The sequence below is a fragment of the Podarcis erhardii genome (assembly GCF_964252035.2).
Source record: "Podarcis erhardii genome assembly, chromosome: 12".
In the NCBI taxonomy this organism is placed as follows: domain Eukaryota; kingdom Metazoa; phylum Chordata; class Lepidosauria; order Squamata; family Lacertidae; genus Podarcis; species Podarcis erhardii.
In genome coordinates this window covers 7738635-7755837 of record NC_138513.1, presented here as the reverse complement: position 1 = coordinate 7755837, position 17203 = coordinate 7738635, and the positions used below count along the sequence as shown (strand labels likewise).

The following is a 17203-nucleotide window of genomic DNA, read 5'->3' as shown; positions in this document are numbered from 1 at the left end:
CGAAGCTGCTCTAGCGAGCCAGCACCAGCGCAGCACACGGAAACGCCGTTTGCCTTCCCGCTATAAAGCGGTACCTATTTATCTACTTGCACTTAGGGGTGCTTTCGAACTGCTAGGTGGGCAGGAGCTGGGACCAAAAGACGGGAGCTCACCCCGCTGCGGAGATTTGAACCGCCGACCATACGATCGGCAAGTCCTAGGCACTGAGGTTTTACCCACAGCGCCACCCGCGTCCCGATATTAAATAGAAACCCTCATTTTATTTCCCCCACTTTATTTCCCAGAGTTTCTTCAACCTTGGCTTTCCTTTGATATTGCTGGACTACAACTCCCATCATCCACAGCCTGATGGTAATGGATGATGGGAGTTGAAGTCCACTAAACTAGCTGAAAGGCAAAACAAGAGGCCAATGTTCACCGGGAAGGTGGGGCAGCCCGTCTCCATGCCGCAGTTTGCCCCCACCCACTTTGAGGGCAAGCTCCACCCACAAATGATGCTTCACACCTTTTGAGCATTCGGCGCACTGAGCAGCATTACGGCCGAGACCTAGTCTGCATTTGCTTGGTGGCCATTATCAGCCGGACCGCACGCAACCTCACAGCTCCAATTGAGCACCTTACAAAACACCGAACGCCTCTGGCTAGCCTTGAGCGGAAGCGCTTCCTTCGATGGCTGCAGGAATGTTACCCGACAAGCCTCGGCCGCCTATTGGTGTGTGCAGAGGAACCCAGGCACATTTTGGGTGAGGATTTCTGGGTGAGTAAGCCCTCGAGCCTTAACAAGACTTCCCCCAGTGTCCCTCTTCTTCCCGCGCGCCCTTCAAAACACCCAAACTCCGCTGAACTTGCTGCTTGTTTACCCTGAGCCCAGACGGAGAGCAAAATGAGGCATTGCAGCTAGGCTATATTACGCACCCGGTGAATCAAAAGCAGGGCTGCTGAACGCACCGGTTCGTCCGCACCAGGCACCGAAATAAAACCACAAGTAGATAACAACAAATTGCAAAAGCAGGAGAATGAGAAGGTGCTAACATTTTATTTAAATTTATCGGGGTGTGTGGAAATGAAGATCTGGCAGAGCAAGGAGGCGGGTTCTAACCCTTGCTTGCTTGCTTTTCTACTTGCAAGGAATTGCGTGTGTGTGTGTTGTGTAGGGGAAAGATGCCTCCCAAACCCGCCTGCAGTCGAGTCCTGCAGAAACATCACACACACACACACACACACCACCAATGCGATACATAGAATCAGATGAACGTAGAGTTGGAGGGGACCCCGAGGGTCATCTAGTCCAACCCGCTGCAATGCAGGAAAACTCCATGGCAGATGGCCACCCAACCTCTACTTAAAAACCTCCAAGGAAGCAGAGTCCACAACCTCCCGATGGAAAACTGTTCCACTCAACCCTTCAAAAGCCCTCAACCAAAGGGCACTGGCGTTGGGTACCCATAGCATTTAAAAGGTTAAATATATTAGCTATCCCTGTTTCACCAGAGGCCAGAATTGGGCTACCAGAAAGAGTTACTTGGGCAGATCAATTGTGCGAATCCTAGATGGGGGAAGCAGGCTGTCAATTGCTTTGCCCGGGTTTCTGCATATAAAGGCAGGCTTCAAGAATACGATAGTTTTGCCTTGTTTAGGAAAGCTTTTAATGTTTGAGGCATTACTGTATTTTAATATTGTGTTGGAAGCTGCCCAGAGTGGCTGGGGAAACCCAGCCAGATGGGCGGGGTATAAATAACAAATTATTATTATTAATTATTATTATTATTACCCAAGCCACGATTGCCATCTATGCCCTTTAATTCAGAACTATGATGCTGAACTAAGGCTACTTGGGGACGGGCACTCTGCACATGGGCAGACAGACCATGGGCCCAGGGCCATCTGTACGTGAGCCCAGGCTAGCAATATTGCTTTTTTAAAAAGATGGAGAGAAGAGTTTTAAAATACCCCCTCTCCAAAAGGAATGAGTAGATTAAGAGGGAAAGGAGCCCCTACAGCAGGGCCAAAAGCGGTCTCCACAATTTTATTGCACCGTCGATACAATATGCACAGATCAGGCAATGCTTTATTCGTAATTAATGTGGAAAAGGCTTTTAGGGAGATTTTTCTCCCCTGCTCCCCCCCCCTTAAGACATCAATCCCATTGTCCTCCCCCCCCCCCGCCAGCCCCTGCTTTTATTAGTTTGAACTGGAACGGTGCCCAGGTAAAGTTTTCAGAGGGCAACTTCACACATTACGTGAAAGGAAGTGCAGTTTAGCTGCTCCCTCCCCATCCTTGGTCCCTGGCCCCCTTCCAGATCTTCCTGGGCCACACAATTCCTATTAATCTCAGCCAGCAGGGCCAGTGGGGAGAGCTGAAGTCCAACAAGACTATTCCTAGTCCAGGGCTAAAATAGGAGCGGACTCCCCTCAGCCAGGCGTTCACCAGGTAGCGTTCACAGCAATGCACATATGAATTGCTTTGGACGTTCAGGAAAAGGACTGGCATTTCGAAGTATATACCAGGTGCAGAATCCAGAGGAGGGCAAACAACAGAGCATGTATTGGCCCGAGGCACCAGCTGCGTCAGATCTGAACCGGAATAACCAGATCGGAGCAAACCAAATTCCCTTCTGTAAGCTTCGAGGGCTCCTGAATCATTTGGGCACCAAAATGTGGGAAGAAGAAGAAGAGTTTGGATTTGATGTCCTGCTTTATCACTACCCAAAGGAGTCTCAAAGCGGCTAATATTCTCTTTTCCCTTCCTCCCCCACAACAAACACTCTGTGAGGTGAGTGGGGCTGAGAGACTTCAGAGAAGTGTGACTGGCCCAAGGTCACCCAGCAGCTGCATGTGGAGGAGCAGAGACGCGAACCTGGTTCACCAGATTGCAAGACTACCGCTCTAACCACTACACCACACTGGGAGGCAATTGATACCCCAAAAGCTGCAGCTAAGGCCTAAAATCCAGATTTCCATACAAGCCATGAAAGTAGGTTTAAGAATAAAACCATGTAACAATAACTACTACTACTACTCTCTCAGATTCCTGCATTGCAGGGGGTTGGACTAGATGACCCTAGGTGTCCCTTCCAAATCTATGATTTCCTACTTTCTGCTCTCAGAAAGGAGATCAGAAATGGGTTTTTATACAAGCACCACATCCTCTCATGGGTGGAAAGCACTTGCTTCCAGGGGAGGTGGCCCGTCGCCACTCTGCGTGATCCACTGTTCTGGCCTTCCAATCTACCTCGTCTCGGAGTGAGGGCAGCGATTCTGCCTCCCTCCACCTGCAACAGGTGAGAGTATGACCCAATTGGACCCGAAGAAACACCTAGAACAGCTGCTTATACCAAAACAAACTACTGGCCCTTTTTAAGGTACTCTAAAACCGAAATTATTTGGGAATCTAACAGTGATGCGCAACGTAAATCATTATTCAGAGAAGACCCCCAAACAGATGTGCCTGTCCATCAATTTCAATGGGCCACCATAGAGCAGAGTGTGGCTTGATATCACCGCACAAGCACCTTCAATCTTAATTCAGAGCAAACTAAAAGTTTCTTCAGTTATTAATAATTTGGAAAACACTGGTCTTTAAAAAACAAAAGTAGAAAAGGGTCTGGCTGGGGTGGAAAAGACTGAGCTTGGTATTGTATAGAAACAGATTTTTGCATCTCATCTCCCCTTGCAAAATTGCCAAAGCTGACATTTTGTTCTGGGCTCCAGCTCTGCTACTCATCTCTTTGACCAAAAAGAGACACTCCACAACCCATTTTTTTTTCTTCCCGTTAACAAAAAAGTACATCACGGAGCGGATCAAACCCGCAGGAATTCCTCTTTGGCACAGCCAACTTGGCGTTATCCTGGGAATACTTTCTAACAAATATTCAGCCCAGATGTGCATTCCACTCCGATCTGAACATCCAGCTTTCAAAAAAGAGGGGTGGAGGTCGTGGAGCACAAAAAGAAAGTTTTTTTTTGGGAGGGGGGAGGAGAGGCACTGAACAGAAACTGCTAGCTCTCCTGGAAATCTCTGAAGCGTGCAGGAAGGAATGGGGGGGAGATGGGGCTAAAAGGGGAGAGACAAGCTTGCTAACCTCCTCCGAGGTGTGACAACAAAGTTACTTTGGAGTAATATAGCTCTAAGGAAGCTTCTGATTCATTTAAGCCACTCAGAAGGCGGACGTACCCTAGTACACAGGATATAAACGTTTCACAGGCCAGAAAAACACAACAATACCACCTGCCTGAACACACACCTTGCCCCTCGGTTCTCAAGAATATTTTAGCAAAGCCACCTTCTGCAGGATTAGGGAACGGAAAGCTTCCCCAGAGGTGAATTCCAATTCTGTCAGAGAGGAGCAGAATCCAGCAGCTTTGCAGAACAAGCGCATCAGCAGCTGTTCGCCTATGGCGAGTTATGGCCTTCTCCAAGCAACCAGGCTGAGAAAAGCTATAAAGAAGCTGGTGCTCAGGTTGCTTCTTGTGGGGTGGGGGACGAATGTAAACACATTGAACTCAGGATCAGGCCAAAGGTCCAGCTTGACCCTGTGAAATAGGCCAAGAGGCCTTGAGTTTCCTGACTGAGTGGGGATTTGAACCCTGACCTCCCAGGTCCTAGTCCGACACTCTAACCACTACCCCACATTGCTTCCTATGCGGCAGCTATATAAATTAAGTAGGTAAATAAATATGGGGAAAGCAAAATAGAGAAGGATCTGAACTATCTTCCTTGAAGCTTGAATACATTTTATTCTGGATTTGTTTTAATGTATTGTACACCACTTTGAGATTTTTTTCCTTTAAAATATAAAGTGCTATAGAAACAACAACAACAGCAACTTCCATTGCAAAAAGAAACACAGTATCTAGACTTTCCATTGTGGCGACCACAACCCCGGTTTAGGGTGCCATCTGGCAATTAGCTCATTTATTTGAGTTTCTAACACTGTTCTAAAGAGCGCTTCATCAACGGAGATCGATTTTAAGCTCACATAACCTGAAACCTTTTTCAACACGAAAGGGCTCAGCTTCTGCAGCGCGCAGGAAAATGGTGCCTCTGAGGCACGTGCAGAGTGCCTTTCCCCTCACCACAGGGCAACCACAGCCCACCTCCCTCCCCAGAGAACACCTGAGCTCCGGGTTCCTGCTTGCCCACCTCTCGAGGTCAGCTCCTGCCAGGCCTGGCAGCCCTGATTTGGTAAAGGTCATTGTTTGCCAAAAGTGAAGCCAAGAGCATTTGGCCAGGGGGCTCTGGGCACCGGTGTTTACAAAGGAGAGCCAAAACACTACAGAGCAACCTTTGCAACCAAGCCGCCAAGACTGCAGCAGCCTTCTCCAAAAAGCTGGCTTCACGTCGGCAGAGCTGGTGCCAAGTGTGTGGGTGCTCAGATTGGGCACAGAGAGAGAGAGAGAGAGATGATTTACAGTGGAGAGGCACTCTGAGAAAACAAGCGATCTCAGAGTCGATGGCACCAAAACACCCGCCCGCGTCTCCCCAGGCTTCTGGGGTGTTAACACCCACCTACATGAGAGTTATTTTGAGAGCCTGCTGCCATAAATAACAGCACTCAGTTTCCTGAAGTGGGGCGGGGGGAGAACCACTTTCAAGAACACACTCGAAGAAAACGTTTCAGAGGATTAAGAGAATTCACTCTCTTGAGGGCAATGGTAGAAGCTGATACAGTGGTACCTCTGGTTACGTACTTAATTCGTTTTGGAGGTCTGTTCTTAACCTGAAACTGTTCTTAACTTGAAGCACCACTTTAGCTAATGGGGCATCCCGCTGCCAGAGCACGATTTCTGTTCTCATCCTGAAGCAAAGTTCTTAACCCGAGGTACTATTTTTGGATTAGCAGAGTCTGTAACCTGAAGCGTATGTAACCCGAGGTACCACGGTATATAAGCTAGGAACCAAATGGTTCCTTAAAGTTAAACCAGGGTTGCAGTTGCCAAAACGGAATTCTTAGTTGCCATCTTTGGGTAGGTAAAGGTAAAGGGACCCCGGACTGTTAAGTGGAGTCGTGAACGACTCTGGGGTTGCGGCGCTCATCTCGTTTTATCGGCCAAGGGAGCCGGTGTACAGCTTCCGGGTCATGTGGCCAGCATGACTAAGCTGCTTCTGGCAAACCAGAGCAGTGTATGGAAACGCCGTTTACCTTCCCGCCAGAGTGGTACCTATTTATCTACTTGCACTTGATGTGCTTTCAAACTGCTAGGTTGGCAGGAGCAGGGACCGAGCGACGGGAGCTCACCCCATCACGGGCATTCGAACCGCTGACCTTCTGATTGGCAAGTCCTAGGCTCTGTGGCTTAACCCACAGCGCCACCCGCGTCGGTAGTCAGGTGCAAAATGCACCTGGCTGATTTCAAACACTGGGCCCTGGCTTGTGAGGTCTGTGTACGAGAGCCAGACCACGCATGCAAAAGGTTCAAACCCTGGATGTGGACACAGGATGGGGCAGACCTCGCTCTACATACCAGTTCTAGACAGCACTGGGGGAACCTGAAGCAATAGTCAGGCCTCATATGTTCCCTTTGGGGTCAGGACAGAATTCCACCCGCCCACCCTAGTCAACTGGCTCCGGAAATATACTAGGCATGGGGATTGGCCACTGGAGAGCCCTGGGCTAAATCCTGCAGTCCATAATTCTTATTAAGCTGGAATAATTCTGGTGCTTTCCTTTAAAAATATTCCAAGCTACTTCATACAATACTTTGCATATATATGTGTGTGTGCTGGGAAAAATTGGGGGGGGGGGGGATTTCCGCAGCAGCAAAGTTACTTTTTTCCTACCTTCATCCTGTGATTTCCCATGTAGATACCACATTGGGAAACCACCAGAAACGACCGACTGCACAGAAGAGGTTAGATTCAAGAAGTCCCCTTTGTGCACAGAAAGGGACTCAGCAACCTTATTTCAAGGAACAGTAAATTGGGATTCCCGCTCCTTCAAGCGGTTCCCCTTTTTTTTTTTTTTTGGTTAACTTAAGCAGACTATAAGGTTTCATAATCTCTCTCTGCTGCTAAAAATAGAGTCGGGACAGCAAAGGCTAGAAAGCACACGTACGTTTCACATCCCAGAATAAAAAAGCATGAATCAGTTGCAAGCAGAGACCAGTGAGACAACCAAACCCCACCCGCCACAAAATGCAGGCAGCGTTTTGTCCGGGGAGACTGACCGAGTGCTCAGGAAGCCACGATGGGAACACGCATCACGGGAGAAAACAGCTCATGGGCGTAATTCAGCCGCATGCCCCAGTCACACAGGGCGCAATCCTCGCAGAGACTCCCTGGCACAAACCCCGCGGAGACGAACGGGAGTCACACGACCAGGCCAGGTGACTTGGAAGGGGCGCACCGATCTGAGCATCATTAGAACAAATAAAGATGGCAAGGGAGACAAGAGTGCTGCTGCGGTCCAGGTGCTAGATTTCATAGAATTGGAAGGGACCTCAAAGGTCATCCAGTCCAACCCCCTGCAAGGCCGGAATCTCAGCCAAAGCATCCATGACAGATGGCCACCCAAGCTCTGCTTAAAAACCTCCAAGAAAGGAGAGTCCACCACATTCCTAGGGAGTCCGTTCCATCATTGAACAGCTCTTACTGTTTAGGCGCAGGAGCAGTGTGGTGTAGTGGTTAGAGTGCCAGACTAGGACCTGGGAAAGCAGGGTTCGTATTCCCACTCGGCCATGAAACTCACTGGGTTGCCTTGAGCCAGTTACTCGCTCTTAGCTTGGCCTACCCCACGGGATTATTGTCAGGGAGTGGGAAGAGTTGTAGGCCACTTTGAGCTCCCCGGAGAAAGAGTGGGGTACAAATTTAACAAATAATAGTAAGTTCAAATCCTCACCAGTTACACACTCAGCTCATCTACCTTACTCTCAGAGCTCTTGAGGAAGTAACTTGGAGTAGCACTTAGACCAGGGGTCAGCAACCTTTTTCAGCCATGGGCCGGTCCACCGTCCCTCAGACCATGTGGTGGGCCAAACTATATATTTTTTGGGGGGGGGGATGGACGAATTCCTATGCCCCACAAATAACCCAGAGATGCATTTTAAATAAAAGGACACATTCTACTCATATAAAAACCACACTGATTCCCAGACAGTCCACGGGCCGGATTGAGAAGGCGACTGGGCCACATCCGGCCCATGGACCTTAAGTTGCCTACCCCTGCCTTAGACATATACCCATCATGATCTCATTGCAGGAAGGGTGGCGTATAAATATTAAGCTGTATGGCTGCACAAATTTGCTATGTTGTTTTTTAAAAGGCAGGAATTGCTTATCTAGTTTTGCAAGAAAAGAGAGAAAAAGGTAGGAGCGACAAACTAGACTTCTGGTTGCCTGTGGCGAGGATGGAAAACTTCCAGGTGACCAGTAAACAAGATTTGTAACTTAGCAAAGGAACATATGGCTTCTTTCTCTTGGAGCCCCCTGCACCTTGCTTGCAGGCTGTGCCAATGCAAAAATAAGGAGGGAGGGCCCCTGAAATGTTCGTACAACCATAGAACAAGCTTAAGATGCCATAAATGCCATTTTAAAACTTGTTCTCTGCATCGGGAACACTCAGCACATCTTTCTACAAGACCTCAAAGCTTTCTCTGCAACCAGCCGCAGGCACTAGGATAAATCTCCCTCTTTCCTAATCCGGCAAAAAACAAAACCTGAGAACACACTTTGGGGCCCTATAGACCTATGCAAGGGAGCCCAGGGTTTTGGTTTATCAGGATCAGAATTCAAGTTCCTGGGAATTCCAGTTTTCATCAAAACAGGAAATAATGAAGTTTCTAGCAATACCTGGTGAAATCTCAGAAAGGAAAGGGTTTTTATTCAGGAATTTCTGGCCGGCACGGTTCACTCTCTTAACACTCCACCCCTCCTCTTGAATCACTGGAGCAGAATGCATTATGCAAAGAGTGTCGATGCTAATTTGCTTTCATTTCCATAATTCATTCAGGTCACAGGATCCAGCTTTTCTTGCTGCAGGACTTAAGAGGCATCCAGCTTAACAGCAGAACCGCCACCTGCAACAGGTACTCATGGCTCCAGCAATGGAGACACCTCCGTTTTCCCTGCAGCAAACTGGGAGCGGGGACGGGACCATAAGTTCCCAAAGGAAGCCCTTCAGGCGACACAGAGCTAGATGTTTTGCAAAACCTAGTGAGTGCCTGCTTGTGTGTTTGCCTTGAACGCAAAGCCCCCAGGCTACGGTTTGATCTGCCTGCATTTTAGCAGGAACCGACTCTTTCCATTTCCTGAGCCAGGTTGCGGGCACCCCAGGGTGCTCACACCTAGAGCAGCCCCTGGTTCTAACCTGACAGGCTCCCTCCACCCCTCTCTGCAGTTTCCCCAGTGCCTACTCCTCTCTCCACCTGCACTGGATTTACGAAGCAACGTGCGTGGCTGCAGCAACTCCCAGGAGCCACTACAGTCACCCAGAGGCTTCTGTTTACACAGAGAAAGGCGTGGCGGTGGTTTGCAGGCTCCTGCCCGATTCAACCCTCGACATTATTGGTAAAGGCGAACGGCCGTGTTAAAAGATGCCGGCAGCAGAAGCAAGGGACTTGGTTGTTAATTCTTTTAAATCAAATTCAAGCGGGGACGGAAGACAAAAGATACAAAGTGTCTAGGCAAATCCTCTATTTGATTACACCTGATGAATAATGCAAAGCCGGTTACCTTGTTTGTCCTCTGGTGGGTACACTCTGTTTTACCTCTGATGCGCCGGCCTCCTGCTCTTAATAATGCAGGAAGAACTGGGGGGGGAGGGGGTCTAACCGTCTACTTGCTGCATGCCACAATGAAGTCCCTGAATCTGAATGAGATAAGCTACTTTCCTTCCAGAAAAAAGAACCGAAAAGCAATCGGGGAGGTGGAATATAAGGAGGAGAATCTGGATCGGAAGATACATGCAAGCATGCAAGATACACTGGTACCTCGGGTTACATACGCTTCAGGTTACAGACTCTGCTAACCCAGAAATAGTGCTTCAGGTTAAGAACTCTGCTTCAGGATGAGAACAGAATTTTGTGCTCCAGCGGCGCAGTAGCAGCAGGAGGCCCCATTAGCTAAAGTGGTGCTTCAGGTTAGGAACAGTTTCAGGTTAAGTACGGACCTCCGGAACGAATTAAGTACTTAACCCGAGGTACCACTGTACATGCATCAGAAGATACATGGAAGCAAGCCCTGCAGATTTACAGAAAAAGGCAAAGGACATTTCTACTGGGTCTGAATTTCTTTTCTGGTGAGCTACACTTTTATGCACGAAGTAGAACAGGAAAGCTACAATGGGGGCTCGCTGAAGAAATTGAGTCATGAACCCGGGAAGCAGTGTTAAACATCAGCCAGGCACCAGCCACGGGTCCAATTGTGACCACATGACGATCTCTGGGTGTCAGGTGACTTGGAGAAGGATTTCCATGAAGCTTGAATATGTTTTGTTCTGGACTGTTTTATTTGGTGTTCAGTGTGTTGTAAACCGCTTTGAGATTTGTTCTTTAAAATATAAAGCAGTGAAACAACAAACTCACTTGAGGGGCTATGTCACTTACTACTGGGCCAACTCACAGGGTTGTTGTGTTGGCCAGATAACGCAAATGAGGTGCTTTGGATACTTCAATGCCAATGTTAGCCCATTTGGGCCTGGTAGGGCAGAATGTGCACAGAGACCCACAGGAGGTGGAACCATCCCCTGATTGGTTCTAAGTAAGAAAGCTACCTGGGGGCCACCTGGCCTCCAAGTATTACATGTGAAAAGGATCTAGGGGTCTTGGTGGACCACAAGCTTAACATGAGACAACAGTGTGATGCGGCAGCAAACACACTAATGCTCTTCAGGGCTGCATCAACAGAAGTATAGCGTCCAGATCAAGGGAATTAATAGTTCCGCTCTATTCTGCCTTGGACAGACCACACCTGAAATACTGTGTCCAGTTCTGGGCACCCCAATTTAAGAAGGGTGTTGACAAGATGGAATGTGTGCAGAAGGAGGGCAACCAAAATGATCCAAGGGTCTGGAAACCAAACCTTATGAGGAACTGTTGAGGAAGCTGGGCATCTTTAGCCTGGAAAAGAGGCAACTGAGAGGAGAATTAATGGCCATCTTTAAATATCTCAAGGGTTGTCACATGGAAGATGGAGAAAGCTTGTTTTCTCCTGCTCTGTAGGGTAGGACTCAAACCAGTGGTTTAAAGTTACAAGAATGGAGATTCCGACAAAAACATCAGGAAGAATTCTGTGACAGTAAGAGCTGTCTGACAATGAAACAGGCTCCCTCAGGTGGTTGTGGACCCTGGAAGGTTTTTAAGTAGAGGTTGGATGGCCATCTGACACATGCTTTAGCTGAGGTTCTTGCCTTGGTCTAGATGACCCTCAAAGTCCCTTCCAACTCTATGATTCGTGATTGCTGGGCTGAGATCTGGAATAGCAACATTCCAGCCGTGCTCTAAACCACCACACCAACAACCACGTCAAGAGAAATAGTGAGTCCCCTGAGATTCCGGAGAAGGGGGGCAACTTGCATCGAAGACAGACTTGGGTTCAAGAGTCCCCTCCTCTGCTGTGGACAGTCTACAAGACTTTTGCCATCCAATCTCAGCCTCTATTCTACTCCCCGTAAAATGGGAACAGCCCTCGCAGGGCAGAGCAGTGAGGGGCAGGCGCTTGTGAACGGCTTTGCAAATTGACTCAGCTGCACGACGACAGATGATTCGTTCCGTAATAATCAATATCTCCTGCTTGCTGCTCCAACTTAAGTCCCCCCTCCCCCCCCGCTCTGTAGGCACCATTGGGGAACCCTCAGCCAACGGACAATGCCTTCGTCCCGACACAGACATCTGTTTTCTGCAGCAACAGATGCCAAAAGGGTGTCCATTCGTAACTCGAGAGGGAACCGTGTTAACTGTTCTTCCCTCCAGCGTATTATATTCCTCGATGGGGAGGGCGATGAGGGCACTTGGAAAGAAAAAGCTTGCTTTCAAATAATAATAATAATAATAATAATAATAATAATAATAATAACAACCCCCCTTTATAATTGCAAATTAATGCTTACATTAATGCTTCCACACTAAAGCAATGACTAGGACTGAAAACAAGCAAAAGAGACCAAGTCTGATGGAGACCAAGTCATTGCGCAGGCTGCTCCTGTTGCTTCAGAATACAAAGACAGTGTAGTGTAGCAGTTAGAGAAGTGGTTCTCAAAGGGTGTGGTGAGCAAGAGAATCAAGTCATATCCAGGACAATCCTAGTTTGTTTTCCAATGCCTTACCAATAAAAATATTTGGTGTGGTGCAAGCAAATTGTTAATCTGAAAGTGCAACCCTGAAAGTTTGGGAACCACCGAGTTAGAGTGTTGGAGGCCACCAGGGTTCAAATCTCCACTCAGCCACAAAGCTCACTGGGTGAGACCAGTCATGGTCTCTTAGACTAGCCTACCTCACAGGGTTGCTGTGAGGATAAAATGGCGAGAAGAACTGTGCAGGCTAACCTTGAGCGCCTTGGACGACAGGTGGACGTATACATGCAAAATTAGAAGACTGAGAAAGAGAAACAGGAGCCTATGGACACTCCAAATGTTGTTCATGGTCTAAACCACTGAGCCTCTTGGGCTTGCCGATCGGAAAGTCGGCACTTCGAATCCATGCAAACAGGGTTAGCTCCCGCTGTTTTGTCCCAGCTCCTGCCAACCTAGCAGTTTGAAAGCACACCAGTGCACGTAGATAAATAGATACCGCTGTGGCGGGAAGGCAAACGGCGTTTCCATGCGCTCTGGCTTCCGTCACGGTGTCCCGTTGCACCAGAAGAGGTTTAGTCATGTTGGCCACATGACCCAGAAAGCTGTCTGCAGACAAACGCCGGCTCCCTCAGCCTGAAAGCGAGATGAGCGCTGCAACACCATAGTCGCCTTTGACTGGACTTAACCATCCAGGGGTCCTTCACCTTAGGGATTTTGAGAGTTACAGTGCAGAAAAACTGGCAGTGGGGCAGAAGCAGGGGCTTCCACAGGTAACCCCCCCCCCACCATCCCTGCAAGAGAAACCACGAAATGTCATCCATATCAACTTTTGGCCTCCAGGACTGTCAGAACGGCTTTTTTATTATTATTAAAGGCTTTGAGAAGGCAAGTAAAAACATGAGCCCGCATCCTTCTCTGGTCTCAAGTCTCTCTCTCTCCCACCCACAGGAGTTTCACCAAGAAAAGTGCTCCTGATCAATCCTGCCTTTGCACCAGTAGGTGTTGCTGTGGCTGCAAGAGAAAGCAAAAAGCAGCTTGCCTGTGGCTCCTTCATCAAACAGCAACCGGAACAGAAACTGCTATTGCTTTCTTGGTCTAGGAGAGCAAGAAATGCAGAAAGAAGGAAAGGCAGCCTTCTTTGTCTGGATGCAAACTTCCAGGCTGAGCAGAGACCTGACAGGCAGGAAGAGTCACGTGTCCTCAGAGATGCAGAAAAGCTATACGGGTGTCATAAATGAGTCACTTAGCACATCACAAAAGGCTGTACTGTAGTAGGAAAGGAGTGCATACCTCAGGACAGCTGGGCAGCCCAGCCCAATGCATATTGTTACATTATTATTCCAAGTGCAATGGACTTGGGCCTTTGCAAGTACGCAGCCTCAAACTCAAAACACTGCAAGCAGCCACAAAAGGAGAAGAGCAAAGAAAAAGATCCCATCGCAGCAGCACCAACCGCAAAACTAAGATCATGCATTTGCAGCTATATTTTAACTTCTGCGCAATCTACTCAGAAGTTGGAAAGCGACCATGCGCAGCTCAAGTGCGAGTTTTCCCCTTGCTGCAACAACAAGATGCGTTTGTGACAAAAGGGTAATTAACTTCATAAGAAACAACTATGACCAAGGGATATGATGAACTCAATGCACGTAATCCTACTGTCTGCTGAACCACACTAATACGCTGCAAAATAAATGTTAATTTCCACAGAATTGCAGAATTGGAAGGGACCCCAGGGGTCATCTAGACCAGTGTTTCCCAACCTTGGGCCTCCAGCTGTTTTTGAACTACAATTCCCATCATCCCTGACCACTGGTCTTGCTAGCTAGGGATGATGGGAGTTGTAGGCCAAAAACATCTGGAGGCCCAAGGTTGGGAAACACTGATCTAGACCAGTGTTTCCCAACCTTGTGCCTCCAGCTGTTTTTGAACTACAACTCCCATCAGCCCTGACTAGCAAAACCAGTGGCAAGGGATGATGGGAATTGTAATCCAAAAAACAGCACAAGGTTGGGAAACACTGATCTAGACCAACCCCCTTGCAATGTAGGGATATGGTTTGCCACCCACAGAAAAAGAGTCTGCCTGCCGCATCGCTGAATGATGCCCTGTTCTGACCTTGCCTCTGATGGGGGTGGGGAGAAATGCTGCTGTGGTTCTGCACTGTGTGCATTCACACCCTTCAATCACTCCCAACACAGAGGCGTAGTAGAATTGGCCACAAGCCCCCAGAAGGAGGTTGCCTGCTGTGTCTCTGGATGAGTGCCTGTTCTGAGCTTGCCCTGGAGCCAAGAGACATTCCCTGGAGCAGCTTGTGCTGAACAGCAAGGGGGGTGGGGTTACATGGGAACAAGATTCAGCTTCCGAGTGTGTTCATGAGCACAGAGCGTCCAGTTTTACTTTGAGGGAGGTGGGGGAGTGCATGCCTCCATCGCGAGACATTTGGACAACACTGCTATGACACGGCTTTGAATTCCAACGACGTTATTCAGTGATGCAAACCAGACAGGCTGCCGTTGATGCAATGCCATTGACAAGCAACTGTGATGTTTCAAAGAAAACCCTAAGAACCTATATTTAAGCTGCCTTGTGTGTGACTCACATCCCTGGCATCAAACTCCTGCTAAAGCACAGTATTTCCTCAGCGTAACTATGACACATGAGGAGGAGGAGGAAGGACCGATGACAACAAACCTGGGTGGGGTAGGGGGAACTGTAAGAAAGAAAATCCTGAGAACATGGAAAACAAAAATTCCAAAAACTAGTTGCGTTTTCCAAAAGTGGGGGTTGTTTCCACAATGGTGAAGTCTCACTCTCTCTCTGGTTCCAGGAAGGCTGAGACCAAGAAACAACACATTTTATAATATAGTATCTGGCATTCTTGTTTTGGGTTGTTGCTGTTGAACACAAGCTGCCTCACATTCTTTGCTAAGATCGCCCCAGGGAGAGATCTTGCCAGCCCCTTAAGAGATAGCCCAGCGAGGAGCCAAATATCATTATCTCCCAGGGCTGGAGAATTTGGGCAACTCAATTAACTTCTTTTGAACTGTTTTACAACCCATCACTCCAGGACCTTAAAGGGGGCGGGGGGCGATTGGTAGGAAGAAAGCGCGGCGTTGGCTCCCTAAACAGATGCTCGCAGGAATCCAGGTTATAATAAACACACCGTGGTCAGATCAACGTGAGCGGCGGGAATCGAAACCGCAGGCGCCTCGGCAGAGATCAGGTGCAAGGAGGGAAACGAGAAAGCGAGGAGTATGATCGGGGTGGGGTGGGGGGTTAAGGATACGACCCAGGCTGCCGCTAAACAATAAGGGAAAGGCAGGAGCCGCGCTCCCCAGATCCCCAGCCGGGGGAAGTCAGCGCCTCGACGGCGAGGAACCTCGACGTGAGCACAGCAGGAGTCCGGAATCTTCTCAATGTTTCCACTCCTAAGGAGGCAAAATGCCTCCGGAAGAGCCCACTTAACACGATCCGAAGTGTGACAGCCAGAAACGAGCCACTTTCCCGTCCCCCAGACCCAGCTCCGCGCCTCGGCGCACCATTTGGACACTGCGCGCCCCCTTCCGACCGTCGGAACTCCTCCAGCCGCCTCTTTCGCCCGCTCTACAGCGCCCCCTAGAGGGTGGGCATCGCCTCCCCCACGACCCTCGCTCCTCCGCCCGCTCCGACGTCTGCTTATCCAACCCCGACTTAACTCCGTTTCACTTCAAATCATCCTCATTTTCTACCCTGGCCGTGAACTACTCCCATCCATCACAGTCAGAGGTCCCGAGCGAGCCCCAGCGGAGTCCCCACCGTCGCTTTATAAATCTGCCCCTCTCTTTACCCCCCCCGTCTCCAGGGCGCCCCCTGTCGGGCTCTCTGAACCGAAGCCCTCCGCGCCCGCAATCCAACCTGGACCAGCCCCCACTCCCGCCTCTCTAGCGCCCCCTCTCCCTTGATCCAACGACTGCAGCCGCCGCGGTGGGGGCAGTCGCCGGTCTCGTTATGGCCCCTCGTACCCTAAGTTAGTACCCCGCGGGAACACGCCCCCCCCCCACGCTTCTTCAGGGCGCACCCCACCGCCAGCGCTCTAAGAAGCCCCGAGAGCGCAGCGCAGCGCAGCGCGGGCCCCGACGGCGGCGAGCCGAGCGGACGCAGACACTCACCGGCGCCGCTGGGGGCTCCTCGGACGGCGGCGGCGGGGAAGGCAGGCAAGGCGGCTTGGGAGGAAGGAGGCTCGGCTGGAGAAAGAGGAGGAGCAGGAGGGCGAGACGGCGCCGCTCAGGCTTGCATCGCCGTCGAGACTGGCGGCGGCGGCGGCGGCTGCTGCTGCGTCCGAGGCTGCGGAGAGACTGGCTGGCTGGCTGCGCTTGGCGCTGGAACTGCTCTGCCGCCGCCGTCGCTCCTCCTCCTTCCCGGCTCAGCTGCCCTTTTTCGTCAGTGGAAAACTCCTGCGCTCTGACGCAGGCGGTGACAAGGGAGCCTCAGCCAGAGACAGCGAGCCGGAGTCCAGCCCGCTCCCAGCCCACACGCCGCTTCCTCCCGGCCCGCCCGCCCGCCCCCCTTCCTTCCCCCGTCTAACCCAGCGCCAGGGAGGAGGAGGAGACGAGCTGCCCAGTCGCCTCCCTCCCTTTTTCCCCCCGGGAAAAAAGCGCCCGGATTGGTGGAGCGGCGCCTGCTTCTGCTGCTCGCTGCTGCTGCTGCTGCTGTGTGCGGATTCACACGTGAACTGGGAAAAGGCGCCTGCCGCTGCGTGTGCGTGTGGCTGCACGTGCGCGCCTCGGCCGGAGTCGCTGAGTGGCTGCGAAGCTGGGCGCGGGTTGGGTGCGCTCAGCTCTCGCGGGGTTTACTTCCGAGTAAAACGCAGCGTTTGCACGGGATCGCAGAAGGGGAATTGGAGGGGGCAGGGAGAGTTATAAGTAGATGTGCCTACAAAATCCCACCTCCACTCCATTTTCTGCCGAGTTGCATCCAGTTTACTCGGAAGTAAGTTT

General features: G+C 50.2%; 1 protein-coding gene across 1 annotated transcript in view; it reads right to left on the bottom strand.

Annotated features, from left to right (window-relative positions):
- Window positions 1–16749, bottom strand: part of CSRNP1 (cysteine and serine rich nuclear protein 1) — a 36550-nt gene extending 19801 nt beyond the window's left edge. The window contains exon 1 of the mRNA XM_081834370.1: window positions 16376–16749. The gene's annotated coding sequence lies outside the window, so the exon portion shown is untranslated. The remainder of the gene's footprint in view (window positions 1–16375) is intronic.
- Window positions 16750–17203: the final 454 nt, after the last annotated feature.